An 18488-nucleotide genomic window follows, 5' to 3' on the forward strand; every position below is an offset into this window, starting at 1 on the left:
GCTTGTTCTCAACCAGTCCATTGCTTCAGGTAGATTGAAGAGGGAACCTACACCAGCCTCTGCAGAAAGATGAATATATGTATGTCAGTGTGTGTTTCATTTAGCAACTTGCTGAATAAGTTGTTCTTACATTAGCTTTTTCCTCACGTTCATGTCACCTGATAGAATGAGTCTCAATAAACTGTCCTTACTTTAGTTTTCAGAGGGCTTTTATTTCTTCTGTTCATTTGCACTTGCAGCTTTCTAAAAACAGCATAAAGGGAAATGTTAACTAAATTGGCCTTACTCTGTGAAAGATATTTTTACATTTGGACCTTCCAGCCAATTTTCAGTAAAATGATAACTCTAATTATCAGGCTCTACAACTGTATTTTTGAAAGCCTTACAATGACTTTATTATAAAAGTGTCAATGATCAACCATTGTTAGCATTTAATTGTAAAGAAAGGATAATTTGTGGCTTAGGAAGATGAGATGTAGGGAAACATATAACTGTAAAATACAATTTAAAGTTCCAGAACGTACACTTATGATTCATTTTTTTTCTTACAATTACTAGAATTTGTATTTTGATTATACAAAGTGTTTGTTGACTACGCACGTGTGTGCAAACACATAAATACACTTGGCATACTTTTGTGCATATTACATTTTAAAAAGATATAGTTCTAACTTAAAGGAAAAGATAAAAAAGAAATAGTTCTAACTTAAAGGAAAAAGAAACAGCAGTTCCTAGGAAAGCTCTTCTGGTCTCTTTAAACCAACACATTATGTATTACAGGGAACACTTTCGTACATTTCTCAAAATATTACAGTACCTTACCATTCCTTGGCATACAGTTTTGGTGGAATGCATCCCTTTGTAGATATTAAAATACATTCCATACGTCTGCTTTGGAGCCTTTATCATGCATATCTTTAACATATAGTAGATTATGATATTGTATATCGTTAAGTTGCTTGTAATTGGTAGCCCTAAAATAGTACATTATATTGGTTCAGAAGGATTCATTATAGTATGTGTGTCTCATATATATCTCTTGCATATTTAATATGAAAAGTTCAGTTGAAGTAGGTGAATGTTTTGTATCTTTAAGTCCAAATAAGCACTAGAAAGCAACATAGTTGTACTAAGGTCAGAGCAGTTTCTTGTTTGATGGCTTCAAAACAATTACAACCAGTAATAGCTCTGCCAGATTAATGATTAGACTTATAGAAACTGGCACCACTGCCCTAAATGGTGCCCTGTACAAGTCTTTACAGGTAAAATCATAGCTGTTTGACTGACTAGATTAGATTGCCAGGAAAACAATATTTATATACTTCCATACATATAAAGTACTATTATTGACCAACATTTTTTGGGAGGGGGAGGAGGCGAATGAGTGAATACATCTCTGTAATTCTGTTCTGATGGTTATAAAAATGTAATGAAGTCAGTTCATGAATGTATATGTCAGTCTGGATGCAGATACATAGCTTTAGCAAAATCAGTGACATAAATCTCATGTTATGTATGCCGTTTAGGCATATGCATAGTAATCTGCTAGAATATATTTTCCTGATCATATAATTGATTGTATTCACGTTTTGGCATGTTTACTTACTTAGCCAGCTGCAAAACTTTTGGTAAAAGATGCAGAGAGAGATTTTAACAAGAACCTTTTTCTCTTTGTGCCAAACTTAAGAGACCTAATGTGTTGGCATATATAATCATTTAAACTTTTTCTACTATTTAAACAGTAGCATATAATGGTCGTTTTAATTAAAATTTCTGAAAAAAAAGGCCTCCCAGACTGAGAACCAATGTGTCACTTTAGCCTGATTTGGGGTATTTAGAACCCAATTAAGGTGGTAAGTGGGTTTATCTTTGAAATAGTGAATGTTTCTCCACATGTATCTGTCATTGTTTCTGGTATTAGTGGAGACTTAGCTACTGAAATCTGAGTCCCAGAGTCTTTTCTGCAAACCAGGGTCTGAGATTTTTTTAAATATCTTGATAAAAATGACAGTGCAATTTATATTTAATTTTATTTTGCATGGTAAATTTTACTTAACTTTACTGAAACGTGACATTTCATTGCTGAAAGTTAGTTTTTTCTCAGTCTCTCCTTTCCTAATAGGTATCCAGTAATGCCTTTTCAACAGCTTGTCTAAATAATTGTTGAAATGAGAGAAAGCATTCACTTACTTGGTGAATTATAAAACACACACACAAAAATCCTTGCACTTTGGAAGGGTTAAAGCTTTTCTTGAAGGTTAATAGAAGATAAAGAAGTGTAGCAATGTAGTGTTTGTCTGAGGAATTTGAGTCAAGGTGTCTATTTATCTCTAATGGAGGATGACAACGAAGGATTTAAGAAGTCATCCTGCTTATTGTATTCAACACAAAAACCTTCCGCCTGGATCTTTCAACTTGCTTCACCACTTCTGAGGAAGCCATGGGCAAACTGCTGAATTTTTATTAATCAGCTTAAACTAATGAGATGAAAAGACCTTTTCAGAATAATGGGGAGAGAGATACATACAGAGAAGTGTTTTTTTGAATGCTTTTACATAAACAACATGTAGGAGTTCTCTTCATAGGGTTTGGGGAAAGACCAGTTTTAGTCTTGTTTCTGCCACCTTTATTAGGCCCATTTCTCTCTCACTTATTTTAGATTTTCTGTAACAAGCTGCTGAGATTTTTTTTTTTTTTTTTTTTTAAAAGCAAATCTTCAAAGGAAGACATAATGAGGACCGAGGGTGTTGGGAATTTGTTAGGAATTGAGGTAAGAAAGTATAAGCTGATAAACATGGCTCTTTTCTGATGGGGGCCCTGTTTGGATAACTTGGCCTCTTCTAAATTCTTCTTTCCCTTGCGTTCCCCTCTCCTTTTTCTTTCCCCCCCCCCCCCCCCCCCTCTTGTCAAGCCCACTTCATAAATGGTAGCAGCTGGAGGTCTTTTTAGTGGTATTCAGGGATTACTGCCCTTCAGGATTTTAATAAGCCCCAATGTCTGAAATGCCTGTAAGGGTGCTCTCTGAGACAATTACCATTCAAAACTGGGGATTGAAGACCCTTCATAGCCCAGATGGCCAAGGTTCTGCGCACGGACAGATAGCGTTCCCTGAACAACAGATCACTGGAGCAAAGAGAAGGTTTTGTTGTTAGTTGAGGTGGGGAGAGGGAGAAAAGGAAGGGTGTAAAGGGGTTCTATCTCTTTACAGCTTATCAAAGCTGAGTTTACTCATTCCCCTATATATAACTGGATTTAAAGCTGTGACCTCTTAACGACAGCAGTTTTAGGTTACATAGCCCCATGGTTAATTTACACAGGGGACTATGTACTGTAAAGTAGCTGCAATCTGTAATTTAAAGGCACAGTACTCCTGACTGTAAGAAGGCCTGAAGAAATATTTGTTTGCTGTCCTCAAATGCTGGAAATAACCTTTGAAGGCCCATAATGAGGTGGCTATTCTTAATACTTTACTACTGACAGCTAATGACAAAATTTATGGTAATGCCTGATTTCTGCTCATGAGCACTGGGAAGTTAAATTTGGGAAAATACAGCTTATTCACTTAGAGTAAACTTTTGGCCAGGAAGAACTGATTCAGTCTACTTTTACCTAAGATACTGCATGGGTTTCAAAGGATAACATGGAGTTTCTGGGAGAGAAGTGGTGCACTACCTTTGATTTAGGGAATTTCTTAGGAGTATTTTTTTTTTTAACTGATGAAAAACAGGGATTGAGGGGAAAGTTTGGAAGTTGTTTTTTTTAAGACCTCCTGATTTACCCAATGAAGGGCTACAGTGGTGACTGTTACAGCCAGATCAGTTGGTCCTCTGCAGGAGAGGTGGTTTATTAGCTGAACAACTGTTCTCCGTCTGGATGGACAGATATTAATTTTTTAATCTGTGGACCACCAATGGCAGAAAAACCCATTTGTGCCTCTCTAGATTTAAGGGTAATTTTTGCAATATTGAGCTCGGAGACATCGGTTACTGGTCTTTTTCCTTTTGGCTTTATACTGTATCTTTATTCTTTTAAATCAAAATTTCATTAAGAAAATAAACAGCATCAGTACATGATACAAGAGAAGAATTGTCTTAAATAAAAAGTATACAGCTGAACCAAGCCTCGTGGAAGAATAGTCTAGATGGATGAGAATAATTCTGCATGTATTGATTCTGAGGCTTCCCTTTCACACTCCAATAAGTTACGATGAGCTAGTTCGTGGAACTGCTAAAACTAGCAAATAAAAAATTAAAACAGAATTATTTTATCACTGTCATAGAAAAAACAAATACAAATTGGTGGCAGAATTTGGACGGACAGGTTATTTATGTACTAACAGCTATACTGTGCTAGTGGTTGATTTTAAAAATGATTAAAGATACAGGCGGGTTACTATGTTTTTTCCCAAAGTTATTGAAGATGTAGAGAAATCTAAATCAGGAGGATAGGTCTTTGCCAGCTGTCATTCTCTCAGGCCTTCATCCCTCTCCTAAAGTAGCTATGCTGAGGATACCTTTGTGGTTTAAGAGATCATTTGTAACGGAGACAGTCAGTTCACCTGAAGATAATATTTTATTAGCCTCTCAAACTGATGAGCGTGGCTGCTAGAATATGCACCCCTCTTGAAACCAAATTATTATGTTTGTCTTGTGCATTCCTGTCACCGGTTATTTTACATAAAAATCCTGCCCCTTAGGCCTTATTAGGATAATAAGATGATAAACAAATAAATAAATAAAACACTCATAAATGAAGAAGGGCCTGACTTCAGTAATGGACATTGATTGTTTACACTCTAATGACCTTAGTATGAATTGCAAAGTGGCCAAGTGAATGTAAATTGTGCAACAGTTTCAAATGAAGGTAGATATTGGGCCAAATTCTGCTTGTTTTGCTTATATGATTATAGTAGGCTACTTGAAGTCAGTAGATAAATTATATAAATAAAATTGGCTGGATTTGGCCCCTCACATGTCATTCTCTGTTCTCTCAGGTCCTAAATTCAACTCAGAGGAGATTAAAATATTCTATTTTTAAATATTTTGAAGTTGTATTAAGATGATGACTCCATCATTGCAACTGATAGTCTTGTAATAAATAGCCTACAGAAATATGTATGCAATACTAATAATATAAGCAAAGTTTGAATGGGTCTGATTTCATATGGACAGCTCCACTTTTTTTTTTCAGTAGGTTTGCTCTGATGTAACCCTAGGTAGTGGTGTTTAACTAGAGCAAGATGGATTTAGATCAGATCTCAGGAAAAATAATCTTTAAGTCCAAGAGCTGTAGGAAAAGGAACAAGATGCCTAGGAAACTGGTGGAATCTTCTGCCTTTTAAGCAGAGGCTGCAGAGCCATCTCTTTGGTTTAGGAAAAGCATATACTTTATCTGTAGAGCAGTTAGACAATATGGCTCTCAAGATCCCTTTCAACATACGAGTCTTTGAAACTGGAGGATGATGAATCAAGCCCAATGTTTGTACAGTGTATATAGAAATATATAAAATACTAGTGTAATCTTTGTGTATCTGTTTGCACATGTGAAGTTTGTACGTATAAATGTCACAGCACATTCCTTGGTTGGGGGGGGGGAGGAGGAGGAAGCAGATGATACAAAGGGTAATGAGTTTGAATTAAATTTGTTTTGTCTTTTTAGATTCTTTTTTTGCCAAGCTTATCACCATAGTTTCTGAATGCTTCTGACAGCTCTCATCTCTACTCCAAAAGGGGAGTGAAACAAAGATCATTGTGCATATCACAGAAGAGAACTTGAACGTAGCATAACAATTAATGTATTTGTAGGGTTGGTCTGCCTGAAGTGGAATCTGTGGTTTAAGTTATGTTAAATGCTTTTCAGGATCTTTCTGTGTTTCTTATCCAGGATTTTCCCCCAGTTCTGTCCACTTATGAGGGGGGGATAGAATTTCAAATGCATTGACATAACAGGGAACCTATCACTTGCTTTCTTTTGATAAGAATTCTCAGTCCCTATCTGAGTCTATATAGCTTTCTTTGTTAACAACTGAAATGTGAGAAACATACTCTCTTATTGGATGTTAAAAACTGTTTTAAACCTGTTTAAAAACTGCTTAACTGCTTAGCTGTGTGAAGTTTTTGTTCTCTAACTGCTTCCACCCAAAAAAGATAGATCTGATTTTAGTCTTTTCTAGTCTATTTTTTATTTCTCTCTGTGAACTGTATATGAGCTGTGATTTCCCTGATACTGTCTACTACTACTAGAAGTCTGATAGAGTCATAGAACAGCACTACAGTGCTTGCCTTCCTAAATGTTGTCTTGAACTGTGAAGACTTCTGTAAACTGATTAGACTCTCCCTTTGTTTTGGTTGTTTTTTAAGCTTCAGTCCTGACCTAAATATATAGTTTCCTACTCTTTACTAATAGTTTTTAGTATTTTATACATAATTAGATCTAAATATTGTGGTATAGGGATGAGAGGAAAAAGTGATGATCCAATTTGCTGTAATTGGTACGCTAGCAAAACCTAGATTATCTGCCTGTGTTCTATACACTCTTAAACAGTTGCATAATTTAGCCTTGAAATATTTGCAGTAGTTCTAAGATCAGTTGGGGAAAAATAAAACAAAAATGGACAAAAAAGTGGTGGGGCAGCATTACCATTCTTGTAGGTTCCACTTACAAAACTGAACCAGCGATTTTGAATCTCTTCTAGTGGAAATAATGGCTTTGTATTCAAATGTAACTTATTTTATTAAGATATTACTTTAATACTCTACTAATTACAGCATTACATTCTAAGTGCTAAAATAACATTAGAATGGTTTTATTTTAGAGACTTTTACTTTAGAATTTCTAATTTGTTTTTACTTTCTACTCGAGACAATCCTTAGTAGTTGCCTTAAACACAGTATAGTGCTGCAGTTACCTACCTGGTTGTCTGTCCACCCCCCACTCATAATAGTAGTACTACGCAATGCAGTGCAGTGTGCTGTAACTGCTTTGAGGCTTATTCAAGTATCTTTCAGTGAGATAAGCTGACTTGTCAGCCTCTGCATATTGGAGTCCATAAAGGTAATGATAAATATGTAATGGGATTTAACAGTTAAACAGCATATATATATGCAAAGCCTTCAAACAGGGCAACTATGAGGATTAGGTCCTCTTTAGGTAAGTGTTGTTCCATTTTACAGGTGGAAAACTAAGGCAGAAAATTTTAAATGGTAGGCATAAGGCCAGGGAGTTCAACTGAGTGAGACTCCATTAAAATGTAATTCCTGATACCGCTTACAGACTCTTTGTACTGGATGTGGTACCTTCTCTCTGCCTCAGTAATTAAATGACTTCTAAATTTTTATTTTATTTATTTGAAATGTCCCAATCAGTAAACAGAAGAAAAAGTGTTCAAAAGTATCTGCATGTCATTTCCTCACAACTTTCTGTGACTCCCTGGCGCTTCTAGTTTTGTTGGATTATTAGTCTGTGAAGGAAGAGATAAAGCATTTCCTTGTATTGAATTTGAGCACGCTCTGTGCTTTGGGCTGAATGAAATATTAAAAGCTGTTTGCGATCTCACAGATGAGTAGGGCAGGCAAATTTTCGCACGCACATGGAAGGGGGGGAAGAAAGAAATGAGGTCGAGGCATCCATAGATTCTAGAATTTAAGTGATTTGTTCATGTCTGGTGGTAATATTTCCCTTCTATGTGTAGGGAAGGAAGTGATTAACACCAGTGGCGTGTGTTTCAAATTACTATTTTAAATTCTTATTTTAAACATACTTGGGGTCACATACATATGTTAAGCCTTCTACTGATTGTGGCTCCCTAAGCCACTCAAGCTGCAAAAAAATATAGTAGACTGAATAATCCCAAAGATAGAAGTATAGGAACTAATTTACAGAAATATGGGTACTGCCTATTTGTAGTGCATGTGTGCAGTCATATAAGGGAGGATGGACAGGAGAAGATTTTTACACCATTGGCTAATCTTTTTAATAGTGTGTAATAATACATAAATAGTAATTGTTCTGTAGAGAATCTGTCCATTGCACTCCTTCGAGGTTAAAATTACCTTGAACATTGGCTCGCTGCTGAGTCCCTTCATCCCATGGACAGCTGGTTTTACAAGTTTGGCCTTGCATGTCAGTCTATGTGGAACTGAATGGAAATCCATCTGTATTACTTAATGATAAACTTTGTCTTTAAGCATAGGGAACCCTCTTACTGGGAGGCTGTCAGTTACCTAAGGATGAATACTTACTAGGTCTATAAAATGCCCCTTATGACAGCACATAAAATGCTTGGCTTTAGAGAACAGCTTTAAGATTGTTTGCTATATGCCAGTCGGCATAATATAAAATTCTGAGGTCTAAACCTAAACATTACACTGTTTCATTTGCACATCTTATAATGAAAGATATTTTCAAGTTCTTCAGCTGCACAGTCACTTAAAGCATGTACACTTAATCATGAAGGAACTAATAGAAGGCAAAGTGGCATAGCTTCAGCCGTGTAGGCCTTGCTAGTCTATTATAAATAAATGAGGTGGCCCTGGGGGAGCAGTACACACAAGGGGTTAAGTATGGCTGTTCTCAGTAGATCAATATTAGAAAAATATGCAGTAAGAACTTAGTAACCTTCCAGAGAAGTTGCTTTGAAATATTCATACACAGTAAAGGTGCAAATCCCCCTTTTTAGTTGAAGGGAACTTAGCAAAGATGCACCTAAACATGGAGAAATAGAAAAACTCTTTCCCTCAATTACAAATAGTTAGCTCAGAGCAAATAATGAAATCATTTCAGAAAATAACTGCATGATTATTTATTGACTTTGGCCACATTGATTTGCTAAATCATATGGATGCTATTAAGGTTTGCTGTTTTAAGCAACTTCTCTCCCCCTGTGCCCTCTTTAAATTGACATGGCTAAATCTCAACACATTTTTGAAACCACAGTTCAAAAGCTTGTGTATGGCTTTTTTTTTTTTTCAAATTTGAAAAAATAGATATATATTTATAGATGTAATGTTCCCTTGTTACTTAATCCTCTCCCCCACTATTACTTTGGAGTATTTCTGTTTGGTGTAACCCCATCTCAGGAGTGAAGCTGTAAATACGGTTAGTGTATACTGCTTATTCAAAGCTAACTTACTAAAGTGTGGACTGTGCATTTTAAGTGGAAACATTCCATGTATCCTGTATTACAATGTCAAATTATTAGTGGATTTTCAAAGCAAACAGAAATGTAATTTAAAGCCATCCCTCTCAACTGCACTTGATTACAAAGATCCCCTGGCTGCTTTAGTTAGAACTATCCCATGTTTTATTACTGTGAGCAATTGGTGTCAGAAATGCTGAATCATGAAACTGATATTACAGGAAATTTTATGTATACTTAAACTAATCCAATACAATTTCAAATATGTTCCTTTGCTGTTTTTATCTGAGCAAAGCCCTTACTTTGAATGTGTAGTAAGCATTTTTCAGTTCACACTGAATCCTTGGCAGGTTGTGCAATAGATTTGAATTGCATATTAAAAACAGAAGAAAAAATCTGGCTGAAATAGAGATTTGAAAATTTCACACTGTATATCAGTATCTAAGTGGCACTAGAAATGTACAGAAAAGGCCCAGAGGAGGCTAATGGACTTGCTATCAGTAAAGTACAAAATCTATTTTTCCTATATATTGTTCCTCCAAATTGGTTTCTATCCCCTGGATAAGTAACCTAAGGATGCTTTATGTCTGTTTTAAAACTTTAACATTAGGCTTTGTTCATTTCTTCATTCATTCCAGTAAGAGGTAAGGGAGTCCATGTATCTGAGGTGTAAGTGGAGCTCACCAACTTCCATTAGAGTGTAACTCTTTGAAACCCTCAAACTAGTCATGCATATGTGATTCCAATGATTATTTACCTAAATTAATACTTTTTTTTTAAACTCTTCTCTACAGTGAAGTTGTGGCAAGAACCATAAAGGCTAAATTATGCAGCTGTGCTTCCCATCAGCAAACTAGGGAGTAAGTACCTTAAGAAGCTGAAGCTTCATCTCTAGCAGTACACTGTATTCCGCCAGCCTCATATCACTGGTAAAAGGAACATGGCACGCAGGTGTTTAAATTATTTACACTCATAATCGGCCTTTATGTTACATTGCAGAGCCAGGCCTCTGTTATTCTAGTGCATAATTGATGGTGCTCAGAAGTGGAAAAGTTAGAAAAGCGGAAGTAATATGATGCGAAAGTGCAGTGAGGCAGCTCCAGCTGGCACAGCCTGTTGGGGCTGAGCGGTCTGAGGCAAGAACAGGTTCGCGTGTGCACACTCACCAAGGAGAAGACATCAGAAGTAACAGGTCTTGACTTGGCATGTTATTGGGATTTTTATTCAAGGTTTGCAAGGGAAAGGAGTCAGCACTTAAGATTTTTTCAGCCAAGTCATGTGACTAACACGAACTAGAAAGTTGTAAGTTTGTCACAAAACACCTTCATAGTGCTTTCAGATGATTCGCAAGTCAGTAATCCCAGACAGGGCTAATTTAAAGTGAAATTTAGAATGCTTTTGGATGGATTGATGACCAGAGCACTTTATGGCAAGCGGGGCTTAGTCCCCTACAACTTGGAAGTTTTTCTAACTTCATGTTATGCAGGAATTTTTCTATAACTAAATCTGAAGATTGAAAATTTTATGAGTATATTTTGTAACATTTCTATTGCTTTTGATGAAAATTAATATAATGTAGAACACATGAAAATTATCAACTGTTAACTGTTAAACCTTAATGAATTATTAAATTAATTTTTTCCATAAGGAATGAAGTAGGCTTTTTCTTCTAAAAACAATCAATCATTTTGAATCTGGGCCTGCACACATTGAAGTCAAGAATAAAATAGCCCTCTGCATATAAGTTTTTGCCTGTTTTTCTAAACAAATAGGGAGCTGGTCAGTATAGTACACAACAATTAGGATTTAGGTAGTTGAGAAGAGTATCAGTATTTACATTATTATTTTCAGTCTCCGGTTCTAGTATTGGAGCTGTTACATCAACCACATCATCTGTTTTTAAAAATGAAAAAATGTCTAACCCACATGCACTAGTTGAAAGTAAAAATCATTTATAATTGTCTATGAATAATAGTATTAAATAGGACTTCTCAACTCCTGTGAAAACAAGTGTTGCAGTATGTGTAAACACTGTGGATGTTATTGAACTGGAGATATGGTAATATAGTATACATGATTGAAGTAATGAAACGTCACATGTTTATTTTTTGTTTGTAACAGACTGATCCACTTCTAAGAATTGGAGCCTCCTGACACAAATGCAGTGGTTTAATGCAGTTTAACTAATTATATATTCTTATACTAAATAACACTCAGCATTTGTATGTTGTAAATGACCACACACTATTTAACTAAACCTCTGCTTATATTACCTTCATACACAGAGGTAGTGCTAATGCAGGCATTTGTACGCTAAACGCTCCCTCTGTGACAATTCTTCAGGTGATAAAGTGGCTAATAACTTTTATTATTATTTCTGTGCAGAGAAAATGAATGTTTCATCCCCATTCATTGGGAAGAATAGTGCAGAGATCCCAAATCAATTCATCCCCCTTGCTTTAATAACCCTGCCTCATTAACATTTCCTATATTAATTCTGCCAAAGAAAACAAACAAACAAATAGCAGGAAAAGAAAAGAAAAAAGAAATAAAGGAAATCATACAAAGATTATTATGACAATAAAAATGACAAAAAGGTATGAAATGATATTTCACATAGAAAAGGCAACCTCGTAACGTTTAATGAAGCAACACAAATCCTTACAGCTTCTTTGATGATGGTGCTATAAAATATCCTAATAAGCTATAAAGAAACTATCCTATGTCCTGTTGAAAATAATGACTGTTGCAAAGTCCTGTGCCACAACATTAAGAAGGCAAAAACAGAGAAAAGTAATTAGACACTGAAGGGAGAAAGAAAAGCTATTCTAGGCTAGTCTTTTGTCCTATGCTGCAATATCTACTGTACCTAAAGAAGTGCTTTTAGTAAACATATTTTTCAGCTGAAATACAATATTGAAGCACTGGATTATTTTTAACTGTACATTTTTTTTAATGTTCTTGTGTATCTGTTTCATGTTGCCATATAACAAATTAAGAAACTTAAACACAAATTATGTATATCTTTTTTGATACAGAGAAATGTTGCAAATTTTAGTGGTTAGGCTTTGGCTATCTTTTAGTAACAATGTTTCAAGAAGTCAAGGAATAAAAAGCTCAGAAGTTTGAACTGAGGGATGTACTTCTCTATGGTATTGCACCTTTGCGAATGTGTTGTGCAAAGTAGAGGGGTTTTGTTTTAGAAGAAGCAAAGTCATTTCAGTGTTGTAGGTGACCAAATGTTTCAGTTTTGATGGTGTTTTATACCCAAGCTGCACAGGTGTAAATGCAAGGTGTAAGGCAATGGAAAATAGGTTTGGGGATGTCAGACTTAGCTTTAAAACTTTTTTTAGGGAACTTTTACTGTGAAGGTATTTTTGTCTGATGTATATGACTCAAATGCATATGATACAAATCGAGGAAATAAGATATTGTGACATATATATAGACGATATTTATCATTTTCAAATAATGGAAGTATGAGCAGTATATAGAACTGAGAACTTGAGGTTTCTGTTTCTCATTCCTATCCCTGATTTTTGTATAACGTTGGACAAATTACTCTATTTTTTTCTGACTAGGTTAATCTCTTTGTCCAGTAACTATAAAAGAAGCAATGCCTACCTGGCCTACTGAGTGTCTACAAACTGCTTTGAGATTCCTACATGCAAGAAGTCATAAACCTGTAAATTATTTGTATGAAATGTGAGCATTGACTAACCGGTTTAATATTTTGTTGGCCAAAATTAACAGCATTTTGGGCCTGATCAGGCATCAGTTCTGTCATAGACTTGCTGCATGACTTAGTGTTTTGTGTTTCTGTTTCTTTTTTGTAAAGCATGGTTAATGCTACTTGTTCTAACTCACAAGAATGCAATCTTAATTTTTGATGTTGAAGAGCAAAATATTAAGTGTTGATGATTTATGATATCTATATTCCAGAGTACTCAGTGTGGTTTTTCATTCATGTTTAAAAAGATTAGTGTGAAGGGTATCCATAAAATGGAAATTAACATTAAGCGTTCTACCTAAATATCCTTTTCAAAATGTGTTGATAAAGTAAACCAAATTTCATGAGATGACAGAGGTGTCTCCTTTTTCTACAACATATTGATTGTTTGAGGGGTTGCATGTGAAATTAAAGAGGGTTTCTTCCAGCTGCCTCTCAGTAGCTGGGAGAGAACTAGGTATGTTGCTGCTAATTATGGCTCCCTTCTGTAAATTTACTAATTTAGTGGATTGTATTGGGAAAAACAGCGATAATTTTGTAATTTGGTTGAAATAACTTGGTGTTAATTAACACTTAATTACAGTGGGTTTTTGTAGAATTGGATCGTGTGTTGATTAAAAAAAATTAGGACATGTGTATGTGTAAAAATTAAGAAGTTCATCATTTTTATTCTCTCTCACATGCACGCGTGCGCGCAGCAGAATGAAAAGAATTCCTTTTAGCAAATATTGCGAGGTTGACTGCTTTTGGATCAACCCCCTTGCTTGTAAGAAGGGCCCGTGCTGGAGTTGGTAAGAAAGCAAGCTCAGGAGACATTGGTAGGTGGCTAATGAACATTCTGTTTTTAATGGATGATAGTCAAGTATACAAGACCTTGTGGTGCTGTGCCTAGATTAGCCTGTGACAGGAAGCCCAAACCACTCACCTATCATAACGAATTAGAAGGCACTTTCACTGTATTTCTAAGATGGTTTCTCCACCTCCCGCTTGCCATTTCAGCTGTTCCGAGTCACTCAAGCATCAAATCTTTCCGTGATCACAGGGTTTGCACTCTGCACGCTATCAGTACAGAGCAGCAGTACAGAGAAAGTGCACTGCTGGCATGGAAAAAAAAATTAACTCGACATTGCCCATCTCAAATGTATCCAGTTCAGAGAAGAGGAGATGGTAGGCTTCCAGAATGGTGTTTCATTTTTTTGTTGTTGATTTGGTTCCAATTCTTTTATTATAGTCCTTGGGATTACAGTGAGTCTCTTATGGAAAATAGTATTTGATTAAACATATATTGTTTGCTTTAATCCTGAATCTGGTATGTCAGTGTAAATACTGTTTTAATGTAGTGCCATAGATATGAAGATACCTATAGAAGTTCTGTTTGTCAAACCAAAAAATAACCTACACCTACAAATTTCTTTTCCATAATGTACAAAAAATATACAAACAAGCTGCTTATGTTGCCACCTTAGTATTAACTTTACTATACCATTTATTTAATAAAAAACATATCTCAGAAAAGCAATTGCACAAATAATATAATATATTGTATTTCATTCCAACCCTTTTTTTTGTCCCTACACACCAGTCTCTTATGAGCAGCGTTTGGTGAAGGTGACTTCTGGTGACTTATGATGGAAGATATGTAGACTGTTTTTTGGGGGAAAACCTCCGTGACACTTTTATGCAAGTCCTTGCTGGATTTTTTTTGTGAACGTTGAGTCATAGAAGAAGAAGAAAAATATCTGGACAAAAAGAAAAAATATGCAGGGAATGCTCTCCAGCAGATTCTGGGAAGTGGTGCATTACAGTACTTAGTTTATCTTTTGGTGGTAGAGAAGGAAGAATTAGTGCATCCTTCAGGGACATGAAGGATTTTTCTGCCAGAGTAATTTATAGCATTGACTAAGTATTTGTTGTAGTTGCCAAGTGCTCTTTTTTTGTGTTTGGAAGTAATAAGGCAGGATTACAAACTATAAATTATTATAGTGGTAGTTGCTCACTGGCTTGCCCACCCATTCATGCTGTATAGTACTTTATGGAAAGTTATGTTTAATGTCAGTTAATGAGTACTTAGGACTGAGTGCTCTCAAATGCTTTGATGGGCTGTTAAATTTACAAATGTCCTGCAGCTATAAATTATTATTAAAGATTAGCAGAAAGAGAGAGAGTGCATTGCCATATATTTTACTTGATTTACTTAACATGAAGGTCCTTCCAGACTAGAGTTCCGCTAACGGAGGGTTAGGATTTACCAACTAACTATTGTACCTCCTCCCACTTACCATTGGAACTTAACCATGTTTTTGCAAATTTTAGACATTAGGAGGATTTTTGGACTCAATGTTTCCTTAGAAAGTCAGCTCAATATTACAAAAATTTATAGAAAAAGTTGTAAACAAACAATTTAACTAATTATGATTTCTGTACTTAATAGTAGTACCCAATTATAAGATTAGACCGGAATAATTTATCATCAGCATAAAGAGATCAGGCAGTGACTTTTTATCAACAGTTATTTAATATTTCTCTTAAATAAATGACTGTAGTAACTGAAACAAGCTAATGTCTCAATCCTGAAAAACATCCACTGAATTGTTTAGCCTTTGCTTGTTGACTTCATTAAGATTTTGTACATGAAATAAAACTATTTAGGTGGATATGGTATGCTTGTCTAGTCTTAAACACTGGTGTGAGACTATGGTTTGCTATTGGATTAACTGGTTGAAAGGTGGGCTTCACATTACTTCTGCAATAGAAGCGTCTCTGCCCATTAAAATGAAAGTTTAGGTAGATGATTAAAAAAGAGTTGTTGTGATTTAATCTCCAACTTGTACATTAAAATATTTTACCACCTTTATGCCAGTAAATTCTTTGGATTATATCCTCCAAAATTGTAAATAAATTCAGCTTTTCAGAGTATAAGTGATGATTTGTCCTACTTTAAAAAAACATTTCTTTTATCATATGCTCCTTATCTTCTCCAAGTTTTCTTCCGCTCAAACAGAATCTTTCTTTGTCACCTTAATTTTAAAAATGTACAGAAATTTTAGGTAGACCAAGATGAGGGTGGGTAACAGTTTTGGTAATTTTTTTTTTTTATTGTTCTAGATTAAGCAGTGAAAACCAATAAAACCACTGTGGTCTTGAATTTGGAGAGGTATTAAAATCTGTTTTTCTTGAAGACTGGATTTTATATACATTTAAAACCGCAATAGTCTCTTGAGAGTCTACCACAGTATGATGCTTTTAAGGATGAACTCTTCCCTTTTAGAGATCCAAGTCTGCCATTTTGAAAGAATTCTGTTCAATACAGATAACTTTCTACCAGCTGCTACTTTTATTTCCCTCTCCCCCATTATGGAGCTAAATTTGAAAAGTGATTTAAATTTCATTTTCTTTTTTTGTCTGCACACTAGAATGATCACACTAGTACCTAGAGAGGAACTTACATTGCCTTCTTTGTTTTTCTTTTTACTTTTTCTAGCTTGAAGCAATCCTGATTTTGGATTGTAGAAACAATATAAACTTTTAAAATGTATTTCAAAACATTTTAAGTTTGTTTGTTTGGTACTTTTAATAAATACAACATGATTATATTGTGAGAGCAGCCTTATTCGTTGCTGTGTTACTTTATTCCATTCTCTCATAAATTCCCTGGTTTAGTAATTTCATCTCTAAAACTGAGTTAAGAACAGGTGCAATTTTGTGAACTGCCTGAGAGTTATGGATAAAAAAAATTACAGAACATTTAATACTAATTTAAATTAAACCAATAAAAATAATGTACTTGGTAAACATTTTAGAAATGGGAACTTTAAATGTCAGGATCATATACACCTAACTAGTAGTTAGGTGAGAAGTGCTGTTATTACAAGGTCAGTTATAATTTGCTTGCCCCAGAATGTGTGTGGAACTTTTGTATTTAAATCGTGAATTGTCTGTTTTTTACTTCCTACCAGTCATCTCCTTTCTCTTCATGACCTTATCTGTGTTATGTGATTACTAAGGTGGATGAGATGGTGAAAAATGAGATCCACACTAATCTGAGTTGGGGAGACTGTGGCCAAATCTGAAAAATCCTTCCGAGGCCTCTAATGGAAGCAAGATCAGACAATATCAACCTCTGTCCTGAAATCTGCAATGTTGATCCAAGCAAATTGCTCGGTAGAAAGTGACCCATGAAATGGCGAGAATAAAACAGAAATGTAAGTTTTCAACACTTTTAGCACTAGGGGGGAAAGGAACTTTCTGGAACTTAATATTGGAGATGCATCAATTCAGTTTTTACTCCATGTCTGCTAGCCCTGTAAGCAATATAATTTTCAAAATGTGTCTCCATTATATTAAATGAATATTAGCTGTTTGTTGGATATTATGCTGTTATCAGCTTAATTAAGTTTGTGTTTAAAAACTAATAGCACTTTCTCTCCCCCCCCCCAGCCCTCCATGTTAGCGAAAGTTTAAAAAAAAAAAAGATAAAAGAAAAGAAACAACATTGCTGGCATTCATTTTTGTTTTTACCCAATTTAGTAGCTAAATTTAAAGCTTGTATCACAGCTAGGAAAAATTCCTCCAAGAGAAGCTATGTGTAGTGCACTTATATTGATTGCATCTCAAGAAAAGTGAAGATTTGAATGATAGACTGGCATGGTGGTTAGTCAGATTTCATGAAAGTGCAGCCTTCAAAGTACAAAAATTGTACAGTTGGTTTTTTTGGTCCCTTCTTTAAAAATCTGAGAGGAAAAGATGTAGAGTGGGATGCCATTCTTGTGCAGTTCGGTGAAGATCTAATCTTTCTGAATTCATTGCTTGTGAGTTATTATTTCTAATCACATGCTTGATTGACTCCACTTTAAATGACTGTGACTGAAAAGGCTGGGAGTTAAATCTAAAACTGTAAGTACGTATTTTAACTGAAAATAGGGATCATCATGGAATGTGTTCTCAATCAGCACTTGACACCCTGCTGAATATATAGTAAAAAAAATTAAAAAAAAATAAAAAGGAAAGTAAGCAATATTTCATCCTTGGGCAGGAATAGTGTAGCAGACCATGATTGAGCTCTGAGGAAGAAAATTGAAGCCCTGGAGGGTATATCAAAATGATAAAACTGAATTGTTCATTGGTGCCACAATAAGTATGGTTAACATGCCACTTTAACTATGACAGGTGAGTCAGGCATTCTTTTATAATTTTTTGCTGAGATTCTCTTGTCATTTTGATGTCTTTAAAAAATAACTAAAACTGAAGTTTACATAGAACTGCTGTTTAGAAGAAAGTGTGGCTATTTCAGTTACTATTTACATTGGGAGCAAGCACAGCAAGACCAGTATTGCTTAATTGTTTGTCATATTGCTTAATTATCTACTCGGCTGAGTAGTTCTTTTGTCTTTAGTGAAAGAAAATCTTGATGAAGGGGTTGGGAGATCAGACCTAGATTTCCTATCATGTAGAAGTAGGTACTTTGTTTTCCAGCAGTTGCTTGTGTAATACTTAAACTTCCTTTGGTTTCATAAGCAAGCAATTGCAAGAAAATGAAGAAACTTTTAAAACAAACAAGAATACTGCTACTCATAAGCAAGCAATTGCAAGAAAATGAAGAAACTTTTAAAACAAACAAGAATA

General features: G+C 35.1%; 1 protein-coding gene and 1 long non-coding RNA gene across 3 annotated transcripts in view; both read left to right on the top strand.

The window, feature by feature from the left end:
- The window catches only part of EFNA5 (ephrin A5), a 253388-nt gene that overhangs the window by 20959 nt on the left and 213941 nt on the right, over nucleotides 1-18488 (top strand). The window lies entirely within an intron of this gene.
- The window catches only part of LOC109282391 (uncharacterized), a 62871-nt gene continuing 47161 nt past the window's right edge, over nucleotides 2779-18488 (top strand). Inside the window, exons 1-2 of the long non-coding RNA XR_009461070.1 lie at nucleotides 2779-14033; nucleotides 16871-17068. This is a non-coding gene — a long non-coding RNA (uncharacterized LOC109282391). The remainder of the gene's footprint in view (nucleotides 14034-16870; nucleotides 17069-18488) is intronic.

This window comes from Alligator mississippiensis, chromosome 3 (assembly GCF_030867095.1).
Source record: "Alligator mississippiensis isolate rAllMis1 chromosome 3, rAllMis1, whole genome shotgun sequence".
NCBI lineage: Eukaryota > Metazoa > Chordata > Crocodylia > Alligatoridae > Alligator > Alligator mississippiensis.